Here is a 13,768-nt window from a genome sequence, read left to right on the forward strand (position 1 = left end):
CAGAGAAGTAGAGAGGTCAGTGTAAGATAACCGATCACTTATAAAAAATCGTTGCTGTAGCAAAAATCCTAAGCTACAAAAGCAAAAAAATAACTTATGCGCCTTGAAGGCGGTGAGTGGATTCCAAAGGAAGAAGAAAGAAAGAAACACAAATCAAGAAAGATCATACCTCCAATTGATCCCAATTCGACCACTTTTTTGTCAATTTCACCTACAATGGATTTTAGAGTATACTTCCCCATTTCCCACTACTGCATCTCCTTATATTTTTTCATCTCAGCACCTTCGGCTTTTGAAGCAGCTGTAAGAAGCTTCTCTTGCTAATTTAGAAGAATGAAGTAGATTAAATAATGTGTCAAATAAATGAAAAACATGCAAGCACATCCACATATAAACATATTCATATGCAGTTTTTGAGTAATGACTTACTTCTTTGAGTTGTTTCTTTTCCTCCATTAGACGAAGTATCTCCTCCTTTGATATTTTCTTTGGTTTCATTGTTTCATATGCCTTCTTTTTCTCTTTTGTATAGCATCCATCTTTCTCTTGTCGACTGACGATTTAACCCACAGAATCCATTGTACAGGCTTTGTATTCACATGCCTAAGGAATCATCAATTCAGCAATTTAAATAGGATTATAAAATAAACAATGGATCAATTTACATTAATTCACATATTTTAATATGGTAGGTGATAAGATGGCATCAAAAGCCCTATCAATGAAAATTCTCTCTCTTGGATAGCACAAAAAGAAACGAGTCACAGGCATGTCAAATGAATACAAAAGGATCCAAAAATATCCTAGCTGCCATCAATATGTCACCACTACTCACATATTTCAGTATGGTCACTGAAAAGATGGCAGCAATGTTTTCGTGACGTAGCCAATCTCCTAGAATGGAAGCTTCTAGGGCAACCTCCAAAACAAAATACGACTACGAGGTAATGAATTCTCTCAATTATTGGAATAACGAGCATACGGAGAACACATATTCTCATAGCTTTCATATACTATAAAATCCTTATCAAACAGAATTTCAAGAAATACTAGCACGAGACTCTTTAGATTTATATAATTTCCACGTGTGATAAAGTAAATAATAATGTTTCTACACCAGGCATTACACAAACTCGAAGCCTAGGAAGCAATACATATCTGTGGAGAATTACAGAAAAATAAGTCGAGCTTTTCCATTCCATTTTGGCCTAAATGGCCTACTATACGCAATTCCAGCTGTGATGTGCTCAATTGCAACGCTGTTATTATAAGACTAGTTTCCATGAACAAGTGTTCGGGGTGTTCCAACCCCTCAAACACAGAAAGTGATTCTATTTTTGTTTGAAAATCTAGTTTGTTCAAGCATTATGAGTAACTTTGTGGAGGTGATAAACGACTACCAACAACTATGCAAGCCACTTCCCATATTATTAATGGAAACTACTTGTTATAACCAAAATAAATTAACTAAGAGCCATCTCACTTAAACAGCAAACTACAAACCAAGTACCTTGCATGCAGTAGCAGTTGTGTCTTCATCTTGCGAGCACCAAAAATTGTCTTCCAAGCACTCAATTGTATGTGCATCAACAGCAACAACTGCAAGTTGGCGAGTGGATGTTGCTTTATTTTTTTTGTTTCTTTTGCTTCTCTTTTTTTTTTTTTGAATATATTGCTTTTTTTCTGTTTCTTTTTCTTTTTTTTTGCGGATATTCCCTTTTTCTTCTGTTTCTTTTTCTTCTTCTTTCTTTTCTGTATATTGCTTTTCTCTCTTTCTTTTTTTTTTCCGCATATATTCTTTTTTTCTCCGTTTCTTTTTTCTTCTTTTGTCCATATTGTTTTTCCTCATTTGCTTCCTAGTTCTCTTGTGCTTGTCTCCAAGGCATCTTCAGAAATCTGTTGAAAAAATACGAGAAAAGTAGAGAGGTCAGTGTAAGACAACCTATCACTTATAAAAAATCGTTGCTGTAGCAGAAATTGTATGGAGCAAACGAAACAGGCAAACTACAGCATTTCACTTGATTCTGCTGCACATTTTTTGTGCACTAATTCTGTAGAATGACTTTCAGCAGCAACAGAAATCAATTATGCAGAATAATCCATTTAAACATATTGAAGTCTGCAATTCATTTACCCAAAAAAGTTGGAAATATGGAATGTGAGTTGCACAATCGATGCATGAGGTTCAACACGTAATCTACGTTAACTCTTACTTAAGCTAGAGCTGCACAATTACATTAATTTGTTATCTAATCCTAGTGACTTACGTATTTCCTTGGAAACAGAACTATTTTTTCAAGTAACACTGAAAATGCACTCCCACATCCTCTTTCTCCTGCCCAATTTTTCGGGAACCAAACGAGCCTTAAATGAGTTCTTCCCCTTTATCCTTTGTCATTCGACATCAAAAGATAATAGTAGACACAACTAGTATTCAGACTGTCAGGACTAGATACAAGAGCCAAAAAACTATTACTTTTAAGAGAAATCGGAAAACAGAGATAAGAGGAACAATTCTAGTTAATTCACATATTTATACACCATATGTGTGCAAAGTGGTATTAAAGTAGCATTCATGGTAATTGAATGAATGAGAACATAGAGAATCTTCACAAAAACGTTCACCAATAGGGGAAGATCAATTACCACATAAGTTTCTTTAGGAACTACCGTAGTCCATACAATAGTTCTTTCCATGGGGTTTGACGTTGTGCAATATGTAACCCCTTTTTCTGCAAACCTTGTGACCAGATGTCCTAAGCTACGAAAGCGAAAAATTAGCTTAGGCGCCTTGAAGGCGGTGAGTGGATTCCAAAGGAAGAAGAAAGAAAGAAACACAAATAACGAAAGATCCTACCTCCAATTGATCCCAATTCAACCACTTTTTTGTCAATTTCACCTACAATGGATTTTAGAGTATATTTCCCCATTTCCCACTTCTCATCTCCTTCTTATATTTTTTCATCTCAGCACCTTCGGCTTTTGAAACAGCTGTAAACAGCTTCCCTTGCTATTTTAGAAAAAATCAAGTAGATAAAGTAATGTGTTAGATAAATGAAAAACATGCAAGCACATCCACATATAAACATATTCATATGCAGTTTTTAAGTAATGACTTACTTCTTTCAGTTGTTTCTTTTCTTCCATAAGACGAAGTGAGGATTCATATTCTCTTTGGTTTCATTGTTTCATATGCCTTCTTTTTCTATTCAGTACACCATCCATCTTTATCTTGTCGACTCAGGATTTGACCCACAGAATCCATTGTACAGGCTTTGTCTTCACATGCCTAAGGAATCATCAATACAGCAATTTAAATAGGGTTATATAAGAAACAATGTATCAACCTACATTAATTCACACATCAATTCTTCTCTTGCTATTTTAGAAGAATCAAGTAGATTAAGTAATGTGTGAGATGAATGAAAAACATGCAAGCACATCCATATATAAACATATTCGAGGGAAACCTCCATACTAAAAAAGCCTTAAAAGATCACTATATTGGCCGTGAATGTCACCTGAAGTAATGACAAAGATAGATAAGATCATGTTCATCACAGTTCTTGTGCACAGATCAGCATGACTCTAAGTTACGACAACTGAAACTGATGGACTGGTGAGGCAAATTGATAGCTAGTTATCAGAGTAAATAAACCAGCAAAAGAAAAGAAGAGCAACGTAAAAGAAAATTAAGAAAGAAGACAATCAACCAGAAAAGTAGAAGACTAAAAGACTGCATTTTCCCTTGCCTTCTCCCCTTTTACTCCTTCAAAAATTGAGATACCAAAATATGGAGACAAGTCAGACATAGGCCAAGCACTTAAGCACTGTAACAAGTATAAAGGGGACTGGCAGGACATGAAAAACTGCTACAGTTAAGAACATTGGTTTCTGAAGTAGCCTAATTGACTCCAATATTAGTTATATTTACTTCATTTGTAGACACAAATACTTCAGAACTTTGATCCATCCAGAGGACACTTTATCCAAGCATTGGCAATTTAAGTAACAGCCACAAAGATGTGGTAGAGTTGAAACATGTAGTAACTACACATAGGGAACTTGTCCAATGAGGCTTCAACCATAATTTGCTGTTATAATTTGCGACTTCAAGTCTTTTTAAGCTGTACAAATCTTATAGTGAAGGAAGTTAAAACACAACTAAGCCAGTTCATCGAGTAAATTGAATTTGTATCAGGTCGTTATCCCCTTGACTTTCCCACTTCAACCCACCAAACTGATGGAATCAGAGTGAAAACTCCCACAACATTTCAACTTCAGCTCACTATAATGTAGGTTTCATCTATAATGTATGCCCTCACTTCCTCCTGTAAATATCTGAATTTTTAGGAAAATAAAGAATTACAGAAACAATCTCGATTCTCGACACAACTTTTCAGCTATCTCTCTCATTTTTTCAATCAGCTTTCTCTTTTGCTCATTATAAAAGTCTAATCCTTCTTTGCTTTAGAGATCATTAACTAAGTTTCGCATATTACTTCCTGTGAATGTGTGATGCCCAAAGAATATTATGAGTAATTCCTTTACCTTCTAATTCTCTACAAGAAACTGTGCAGGAACTCTATTGAGTATCAAGCTGTGTCTTCAATCAAGCGTTCAGATTTCATCCTGCTTAGAATAGCTCCCTATTCATCATTGACAACCACCTTCATATCAAGAAAAAGCCTCAACCACCAGTATATCACTAATACCCTAAAATGATGCTGCATCACTTGCCTAGGCACATATAATTGCGCGGTCTATTAAATAATAGCAACAAACCTTGTTGTCGACATAGAGAATACATAATCATAGAGAAGGAACCTAAACATCCACGGCCAAAGTCAAAGCCTAAGCCCGTTCAAACATGAAAGATTCTATTGTATGGAACTTTTTCTTAAGAAATTGAAAGATGCCAGCGAGCGCTATAGATATGTTTTTTCTTGAGTTGCCACTTGCCACAATAATGAAATTAACATTACAATATTAATTTTTCATGACAAAGATCATAACACACAATTAGCAATCTTTTTTTGCTAATCATGAAAACTTGCATTTGAGCAAAAACATGACAAGCCAAACAACTCATATAGCTGAAGTATGCAGTTTTTGAGTAATTACTTACTTCTTTGAGTTGTTTCTTTTCCTCCATTAGACGAAGTATCTCCTCCTTTGATATTCTCTTTGGTTTCATTGTTTCATATGCCTTCTTTTTCTCTTTTGTATAGCATCCATCTTTCTCTTGTCGACTGACGATTTAACCCACAGAATCCATTGTACAGGCTTTGTATTCACATGCCTAAGGAATCATCAATTCAGCAATTTAAATAGGATTATAAAATAAACAATGGATAAATTTACATTAATTCACATATTTTAGTATGGTAGGTGATAAGATGGCGTCAAGCCCTAATAATGAAAATTCTCTCTCTTGGATAGCACAAAAAGAAACGAGTCACAGGCATGTCAAATGAATACAAAAGGATCCAAAAATATCCTAGCTGCCATCAATATGTCACCACTACTCACATATTTCAGTATGGTCACTGAAAAGATGGCAGCAATGTTTTCGTGACGTAGCCAATCTCCTAGAATGGAAGCTTCTAGGGCAACCTCCAAAACAAAATACGACTACGAGGTAATGAATTCTCTCAATTATTGGAATAACGAGCATACGGAGAACACATATTCTCATAGCTTTCATATACTATAAAATCCTTATCAAACAGAATTTCAAGAAGTACTAGCACGAGACTCTTTAGATTTATATAATTTCCACGTGTGATAAAGTAAATAATAATGTTTCTACACCAGGCATTACACAAACTCGAAGCCTAGGAAGCAATACATATCTGTGGAGAATTACAGAAAAATAAGTCGAGCTTTTCCATTCCATTTTGGCCTAAATGGCCTACTATACGCAATTCCAGCTGTGATGTGCTCAATTGCAACGCTGTTATTATAAGACTAGTTTCCATGAACAAGTGTTCGGGGTGTTCCAACCCCTCAAACACAGAAAGTGATTCTATTTTTGCTTGAAAATCTAGTTTGTTCAAGCATTATGAGTAACTTTGTGGAGGTGATAAATGACTACCAACAACTATGCAAGCCACTTCCCATATTATTAATGGAAACTACTTGTTATAACCAAAATAAATTAACTAAGAGCCATCTCACTTAAACAGCAAACTACAAACCAAGTACCTTGCATGCAGTAGCAGTTGTGTCTTCATCTTGCGAGCACCAAAAATTGTCTTCCAAGCACTCAATTGTATGTGCATCAACAGCAACAACTGCAAGTTGGCGAGTGGATGTTGCTTTTTTTTTTTTGTTTCTTTTGCTTCTCTTTTTTTTTTTGAATATATTGCTTTTTTTTTGTTTCTTTTTCTTTTTTTTTTTGCGGATATTCCCTTTTTCTTCTGTTTCTTTTTCTTCTTCTTTCTTTTCTGTATATTGCTTTTTTCTCTTTCTTTTTTTTTTCCGCATATATTCTTTTTTTCTCCGTTTCTTTTTTCTTCTTTTGTCCATATTGTTTTTCCTCATTTGCTTCCTAGTTCTCTTGTGCTTGTCTCCAAGGCATCTTCAGAAATCTGTTGAAAAAATACGAGAAAAGTAGAGAGGTCAGTGTAAGACAACCTATCACTTATAAAAAATCGTTGCTGTAGCAGAAATTGTATGGAGCAAACGAAACAGGCAAACTACAGCATTTCACTTGATTCTGCTGCACATTTTTTGTGCACTAATTCTGTAGAATGACTTTCAGCAGCAACAGAAATCAATTATGCAGAATAATCCATTTAAACATATTGAAGTCTGCAATTCATTTACCCAAAAAAGTTGGAAATATGGAATGTGAGTTGCACAATCGATGCATGAGGTTCAACACGTAATCTACGTTAACTCTTACTTAAGCTAGAGCTGCACAATTACATTAATTTGTTATCTAATCCTAGTGACTTACGTATTTCCTTGGAAACAGAACTATTTTTTCAAGTAACACTGAAAATGCACTCCCACATCCTCTTTCTCCTGCCCAATTTTTCGGGAACCAAACGAGCCTTAAATGAGTTCTTCCCCTTTATCCTTTGTCATTCGACATCAAAAGATAATAGTAGACACAACTAGTATTCAGACTGTCAGGACTAGATACAAGAGCCAAAAAACTATTACTTTTAAGAGAAATCGGAAAACAGAGATAAGAGGAACAATTCTAGTTAATTCACATATTTATACACCATATGTGTGCAAAGTGGTATTAAAGTAGCATTCATGGTAATTGAATGAATGAGAACATAGAGAATCTTCACAAAAACGTTCACCAATAGGGGAAGATCAATTACCACATAAGTTTCTTTAGGAACTACCGTAGTCCATACAATAGTTCTTTCCATGGGGTTTGACGTTGTGCAATATGTAACCCCTTTTTCTGCAAACCTTGTGACCAGATGTCCTAAGCTACGAAAGCGAAAAATTAGCTTAGGCGCCTTGAAGGCGGTGAGTGGATTCCAAAGGAAGAAGAAAGAAAGAAACACAAATAACGAAAGATCCTACCTCCAATTGATCCCAATTCAACCACTTTTTTGTCAATTTCACCTACAATGGATTTTAGAGTATATTTCCCCATTTCCCACTTCTCATCTCCTTCTTATATTTTTTCATCTCAGCACCTTCGGCTTTTGAAACAGCTGTAAACAGCTTCCCTTGCTATTTTAGAAAAAATCAAGTAGATAAAGTAATGTGTTAGATAAATGAAAAACATGCAAGCACATCCACATATAAACATATTCATATGCAGTTTTTAAGTAATGACTTACTTCTTTCAGTTGTTTCTTTTCTTCCATAAGACGAAGTGAGGATTCATATTCTCTTTGGTTTCATTGTTTCATATGCCTTCTTTTTCTATTCAGTACACCATCCATCTTTATCTTGTCGACTCAGGATTTGACCCACAGAATCCATTGTACAGGCTTTGTCTTCACATGCCTAAGGAATCATCAATACAGCAATTTAAATAGGGTTATATAAGAAACAATGTATCAACCTACATTAATTCACACATCAATTCTTCTCTTGCTATTTTAGAAGAATCAAGTAGATTAAGTAATGTGTGAGATGAATGAAAAACATGCAAGCACATCCATATATAAACGTATTCGAGGGAAACCTCCATACTAAAAAAGCCTTAAAAGATCACTATATTGGCCGTGAATGTCACCTGAAGTAATGACAAAGATAGATAAGATCATGTTCATCACAGTTCTTGTGCACAGATCAGCATGACTCTAAGTTACGACAACTGAAACTGATGGACTGGTGAGGCAAATTGATAGCTAGTTATCAGAGTAAATAAACCAGCAAAAGAAAAGAAGAGCAACGTAAAAGAAAATTAAGAAAGAAGACAATCAACCAGAAAAGTAGAAGACTAAAAGACTGCATTTTCCCTTGCCTTCTCCCCTTTTACTCCTTCAAAAATTGAGATACCAAAATATGGAGACAAGTCAGACATAGGCCAAGCACTTAAGCACTGTAACAAGTATAAAGGGGACTGGCAGGACATGAAAAACTGCTACAGTTAAGAACATTGGTTTCTGAAGTAGCCTAATTGACTCCAATATTAGTTATATTTACTTCATTTGTAGACACAAATACTTCAGAACTTTGATCCATCCAGAGGACACTTTATCCAAGCATTGGCAATTTAAGTAACAGCCACAAAGATGTGGTAGAGTTGAAACATGTAGTAACTACACATAGGGAACTTGTCCAATGAGGCTTCAACCATAATTTGCTGTTATAATTTGCGACTTCAAGTCTTTTTAAGCTGTACAAATCTTATAGTGAAGGAAGTTAAAACACAACTAAGCCAGTTCATCGAGTAAATTGAATTTGTATCAGGTCGTTATCCCCTTGACTTTCCCACTTCAACCCACCAAACTGATGGAATCAGAGTGAAAACTCCCACAACATTTCAACTTCAGCTCACTATAATGTAGGTTTCATCTATAATGTATGCCCTCACTTCCTCCTGTAAATATCTGAATTTTTAGGAAAATAAAGAATTACAGAAACAATCTCGATTCTCGACACAACTTTTCAGCTATCTCTCTCATTTTTTCAATCAGCTTTCTCTTTTGCTCATTATAAAAGTCTAATCCTTCTTTGCTTTAGAGATCATTAACTAAGTTTCGCATATTACTTCCTGTGAATGTGTGATGCCCAAAGAATATTATGAGTAATTCCTTTACCTTCTAATTCTCTACAAGAAACTGTGCAGGAACTCTATTGAGTATCAAGCTGTGTCTTCAATCAAGCGTTCAGATTTCATCCTGCTTAGAATAGCTCCCTATTCATCATTGACAACCACCTTCATATCAAGAAAAAGCCTCAACCACCAGTATATCACTAATACCCTAAAATGATGCTGCATCACTTGCCTAGGCACATATAATTGCGCGGTCTATTAAATAATAGCAACAAACCTTGTTGTCGACATAGAGAATACATAATCATAGAGAAGGAACCTAAACATCCACGGCCAAAGTCAAAGCCTAAGCCCGTTCAAACATGAAAGATTCTATTGTATGGAACTTTTTCTTAAGAAATTGAAAGATGCCAGCGAGCGCTACAGATATGTTTTTTCTTGAGTTGCCACTTGCCACAATAATGAAATTAACATTACAATATTAATTTTTCATGACAAAGATCATAACACACAATTAGCAATCTTTTTTTGCTAATCATGAAAACTTGCATTTGAGCAAAAACATGACAAGCCAAACAACTCATATAGCTGAAGTATGCAGTTTTTGAGTAATGACTTACTTCTTTGAGTTGTTTCTTTTCCTCCATTAGACGAAGTATCTCCTCCTTTGATATTCTCTTTGGTTTCATTGTTTCATATGCCTTCTTTTTCTCTTTTGTATAGCATCCATCTTTCTCTTGTCGACTGACGATTTAACCCACAGAATCCATTGTACAGGCTTTGTATTCACATGCCTAAGGAATCATCAATTCAGCAATTTAAATAGGATTATAAAATAAACAATGGATAAATTTACATTAATTCACATATTTTAGTATGGTAGGTGATAAGATGGCGTCAAGCCCTAATAATGAAAATTCTCTCTCTTGGATAGCACAAAAAGAAACGAGTCACAGGCATGTCAAATGAATACAAAAGGATCCAAAAATATCCTAGCTGCCATCAATATGTCACCACTACTCACATATTTCAGTATGGTCACTGAAAAGATGGCAGCAATGTTTTCGTGACGTAGCCAATCTCCTAGAATGGAAGCTTCTAGGGCAACCTCCAAAACAAAATACGACTACGAGGTAATGAATTCTCTCAATTATTGGAATAACGAGCATACGGAGAACACATATTCTCATAGCTTTCATATACTATAAAATCCTTATCAAACAGAATTTCAAGAAATACTAGCACGAGACTCTTTAGATTTATATAATTTCCACGTGTGATAAAGTAAATAATAATGTTTCTACACCAGGCATTACACAAACTCGAAGCCTAGGAAGCAATACATATCTGTGGAGAATTACAGAAAAATAAGTCGAGCTTTTCCATTCCATTTTGGCCTAAATGGCCTACTATACGCAATTCCAGCTGTGATGTGCTCAATTGCAACGCTGTTATTATAAGACTAGTTTCCATGAACAAGTGTTCGGGGTGTTCCAACCCCTCAAACACAGAAAGTGATTCTATTTTTGCTTGAAAATCTAGTTTGTTCAAGCATTATGAGTAACTTTGTGGAGGTGATAAATGACTACCAACAACTATGCAAGCCACTTCCCATATTATTAATGGAAACTACTTGTTATAACCAAAATAAATTAACTAAGAGCCATCTCACTTAAACAGCAAACTACAAACCAAGTACCTTGCATGCAGTAGCAGTTGTGTCTTCATCTTGCGAGCACCAAAAATTGTCTTCCAAGCACTCAATTGTATGTGCATCAACAGCAACAACTGCAAGTTGGCGAGTGGATGTTGCTTTTTTTTTTTTGTTTCTTTTGCTTCTCTTTTTTTTTTTGAATATATTGCTTTTTTTTTGTTTCTTTTTCTTTTTTTTTTTGCGGATATTCCCTTTTTCTTCTGTTTCTTTTTCTTCTTCTTTCTTTTCTGTATATTGCTTTTTTCTCTTTCTTTTTTTTTTCCGCATATATTCTTTTTTTCTCCGTTTCTTTTTTCTTCTTTTGTCCATATTGTTTTTCCTCATTTGCTTCCTAGTTCTCTTGTGCTTGTCTCCAAGGCATCTTCAGAAATCTGTTGAAAAAATACGAGAAAAGTAGAGAGGTCAGTGTAAGACAACCTATCACTTATAAAAAATCGTTGCTGTAGCAGAAATTGTATGGAGCAAACGAAACAGGCAAACTACAGCATTTCACTTGATTCTGCTGCACATTTTTTGTGCACTAATTCTGTAGAATGACTTTCAGCAGCAACAGAAATCAATTATGCAGAATAATCCATTTAAACATATTGAAGTCTGCAATTCATTTACCCAAAAAAGTTGGAAATATGGAATGTGAGTTGCACAATCGATGCATGAGGTTCAACACGTAATCTACGTTAACTCTTACTTAAGCTAGAGCTGCACAATTACATTAATTTGTTATCTAATCCTAGTGACTTACGTATTTCCTTGGAAACAGAACTATTTTTTCAAGTAACACTGAAAATGCACTCCCACATCCTCTTTCTCCTGCCCAATTTTTCGGGAACCAAACGAGCCTTAAATGAGTTCTTCCCCTTTATCCTTTGTCATTCGACATCAAAAGATAATAGTAGACACAACTAGTATTCAGACTGTCAGGACTAGATACAAGAGCCAAAAAACTATTACTTTTAAGAGAAATCGGAAAACAGAGATAAGAGGAACAATTCTAGTTAATTCACATATTTATACACCATATGTGTGCAAAGTGGTATTAAAGTAGCATTCATGGTAATTGAATGAATGAGAACATAGAGAATCTTCACAAAAACGTTCACCAATAGGGGAAGATCAATTACCACATAAGTTTCTTTAGGAACTACCGTAGTCCATACAATAGTTCTTTCCATGGGGTTTGACGTTGTGCAATATGTAACCCCTTTTTCTGCAAACCTTGTGACCAGATGTCCTAAGCTACGAAAGCGAAAAATTAGCTTAGGCGCCTTGAAGGCGGTGAGTGGATTCCAAAGGAAGAAGAAAGAAAGAAACACAAATAACGAAAGATCCTACCTCCAATTGATCCCAATTCAACCACTTTTTTGTCAATTTCACCTACAATGGATTTTAGAGTATATTTCCCCATTTCCCACTTCTCATCTCCTTCTTATATTTTTTCATCTCAGCACCTTCGGCTTTTGAAACAGCTGTAAACAGCTTCCCTTGCTATTTTAGAAAAAATCAAGTAGATAAAGTAATGTGTTAGATAAATGAAAAACATGCAAGCACATCCACATATAAACATATTCATATGCAGTTTTTAAGTAATGACTTACTTCTTTCAGTTGTTTCTTTTCTTCCATAAGACGAAGTGAGGATTCATATTCTCTTTGGTTTCATTGTTTCATATGCCTTCTTTTTCTATTCAGTACACCATCCATCTTTATCTTGTCGACTCAGGATTTGACCCACAGAATCCATTGTACAGGCTTTGTCTTCACATGCCTAAGGAATCATCAATACAGCAATTTAAATAGGGTTATATAAGAAACAATGTATCAACCTACATTAATTCACACATCAATTCTTCTCTTGCTATTTTAGAAGAATCAAGTAGATTAAGTAATGTGTGAGATGAATGAAAAACATGCAAGCACATCCATATATAAACATATTCGAGGGAAACCTCCATACTAAAAAAGCCTTAAAAGATCACTATATTGGCCGTGAATGTCACCTGAAGTAATGACAAAGATAGATAAGATCATGTTCATCACAGTTCTTGTGCACAGATCAGCATGACTCTAAGTTACGACAACTGAAACTGATGGACTGGTGAGGCAAATTGATAGCTAGTTATCAGAGTAAATAAACCAGCAAAAGAAAAGAAGAGCAACGTAAAAGAAAATTAAGAAAGAAGACAATCAACCAGAAAAGTAGAAGACTAAAAGACTGCATTTTCCCTTGCCTTCTCCCCTTTTACTCCTTCAAAAATTGAGATACCAAAATATGGAGACAAGTCAGACATAGGCCAAGCACTTAAGCACTGTAACAAGTATAAAGGGGACTGGCAGGACATGAAAAACTGCTACAGTTAAGAACATTGGTTTCTGAAGTAGCCTAATTGACTCCAATATTAGTTATATTTACTTCATTTGTAGACACAAATACTTCAGAACTTTGATCCATCCAGAGGACACTTTATCCAAGCATTGGCAATTTAAGTAACAGCCACAAAGATGTGGTAGAGTTGAAACATGTAGTAACTACACATAGGGAACTTGTCCAATGAGGCTTCAACCATAATTTGCTGTTATAATTTGCGACTTCAAGTCTTTTTAAGCTGTACAAATCTTATAGTGAAGGAAGTTAAAACACAACTAAGCCAGTTCATCGAGTAAATTGAATTTGTATCAGGTCGTTATCCCCTTGACTTTCCCACTTCAACCCACCAAACTGATGGAATCAGAGTGAAAACTCCCACAACATTTCAACTTCAGCTCACTATAATGTAGGTTTCATCTATAATGTATGCCCTCACTTCCTCCTGTAAATATCTGAATTTTTAGGAAAATAAAGAATTACAGAAA

The 13,768-nt window shown here is 35.2% G+C and overlaps 1 long non-coding RNA gene across 35 annotated transcripts in view; it reads right to left on the bottom strand.

Annotated features, from left to right (window-relative positions):
- The window catches only part of LOC105180252 (uncharacterized), a 50,545-nt gene that overhangs the window by 13,478 nt on the left and 23,299 nt on the right, over positions 1-13,768 (bottom strand). For 23 of the 35 annotated variants that reach the window (XR_016067128.1, XR_016067131.1, XR_016067130.1 and 20 more), the window contains 16 exons: positions 12,515-12,683; positions 12,252-12,404; positions 12,041-12,155; positions 10,905-11,290; positions 9,826-9,999; positions 7,818-7,986; positions 7,555-7,707; positions 7,344-7,458; positions 6,208-6,593; positions 5,129-5,302; positions 3,121-3,289; positions 2,858-3,010; positions 2,647-2,761; positions 1,511-1,896; positions 430-603; positions 170-320 (listed from right to left, as the gene is read on the bottom strand). This is a non-coding gene — a long non-coding RNA (uncharacterized LOC105180252). Of the gene's footprint in view, positions 1-169; positions 604-1,510; positions 1,897-2,646; positions 3,011-3,120; positions 3,290-4,551; positions 4,671-5,128; positions 5,303-6,207; positions 6,594-7,343; positions 7,708-7,817; positions 7,987-9,248; positions 9,368-9,825; positions 10,000-10,904; positions 11,291-12,040; positions 12,405-12,514; positions 12,684-13,768 lie in introns of all 35 variants that reach the window. The other 12 variants (XR_016067151.1, XR_016067152.1, XR_016067147.1 and 9 more) reach the window with 12 other exon arrangements.

This window comes from Sesamum indicum, linkage group LG9 (assembly GCF_026168435.1).
Source record: "Sesamum indicum cultivar Baizhima isolate 11 linkage group LG9, ASM2616843v1, whole genome shotgun sequence".
In the NCBI taxonomy this organism is placed as follows: domain Eukaryota; kingdom Viridiplantae; phylum Streptophyta; class Magnoliopsida; order Lamiales; family Pedaliaceae; genus Sesamum; species Sesamum indicum.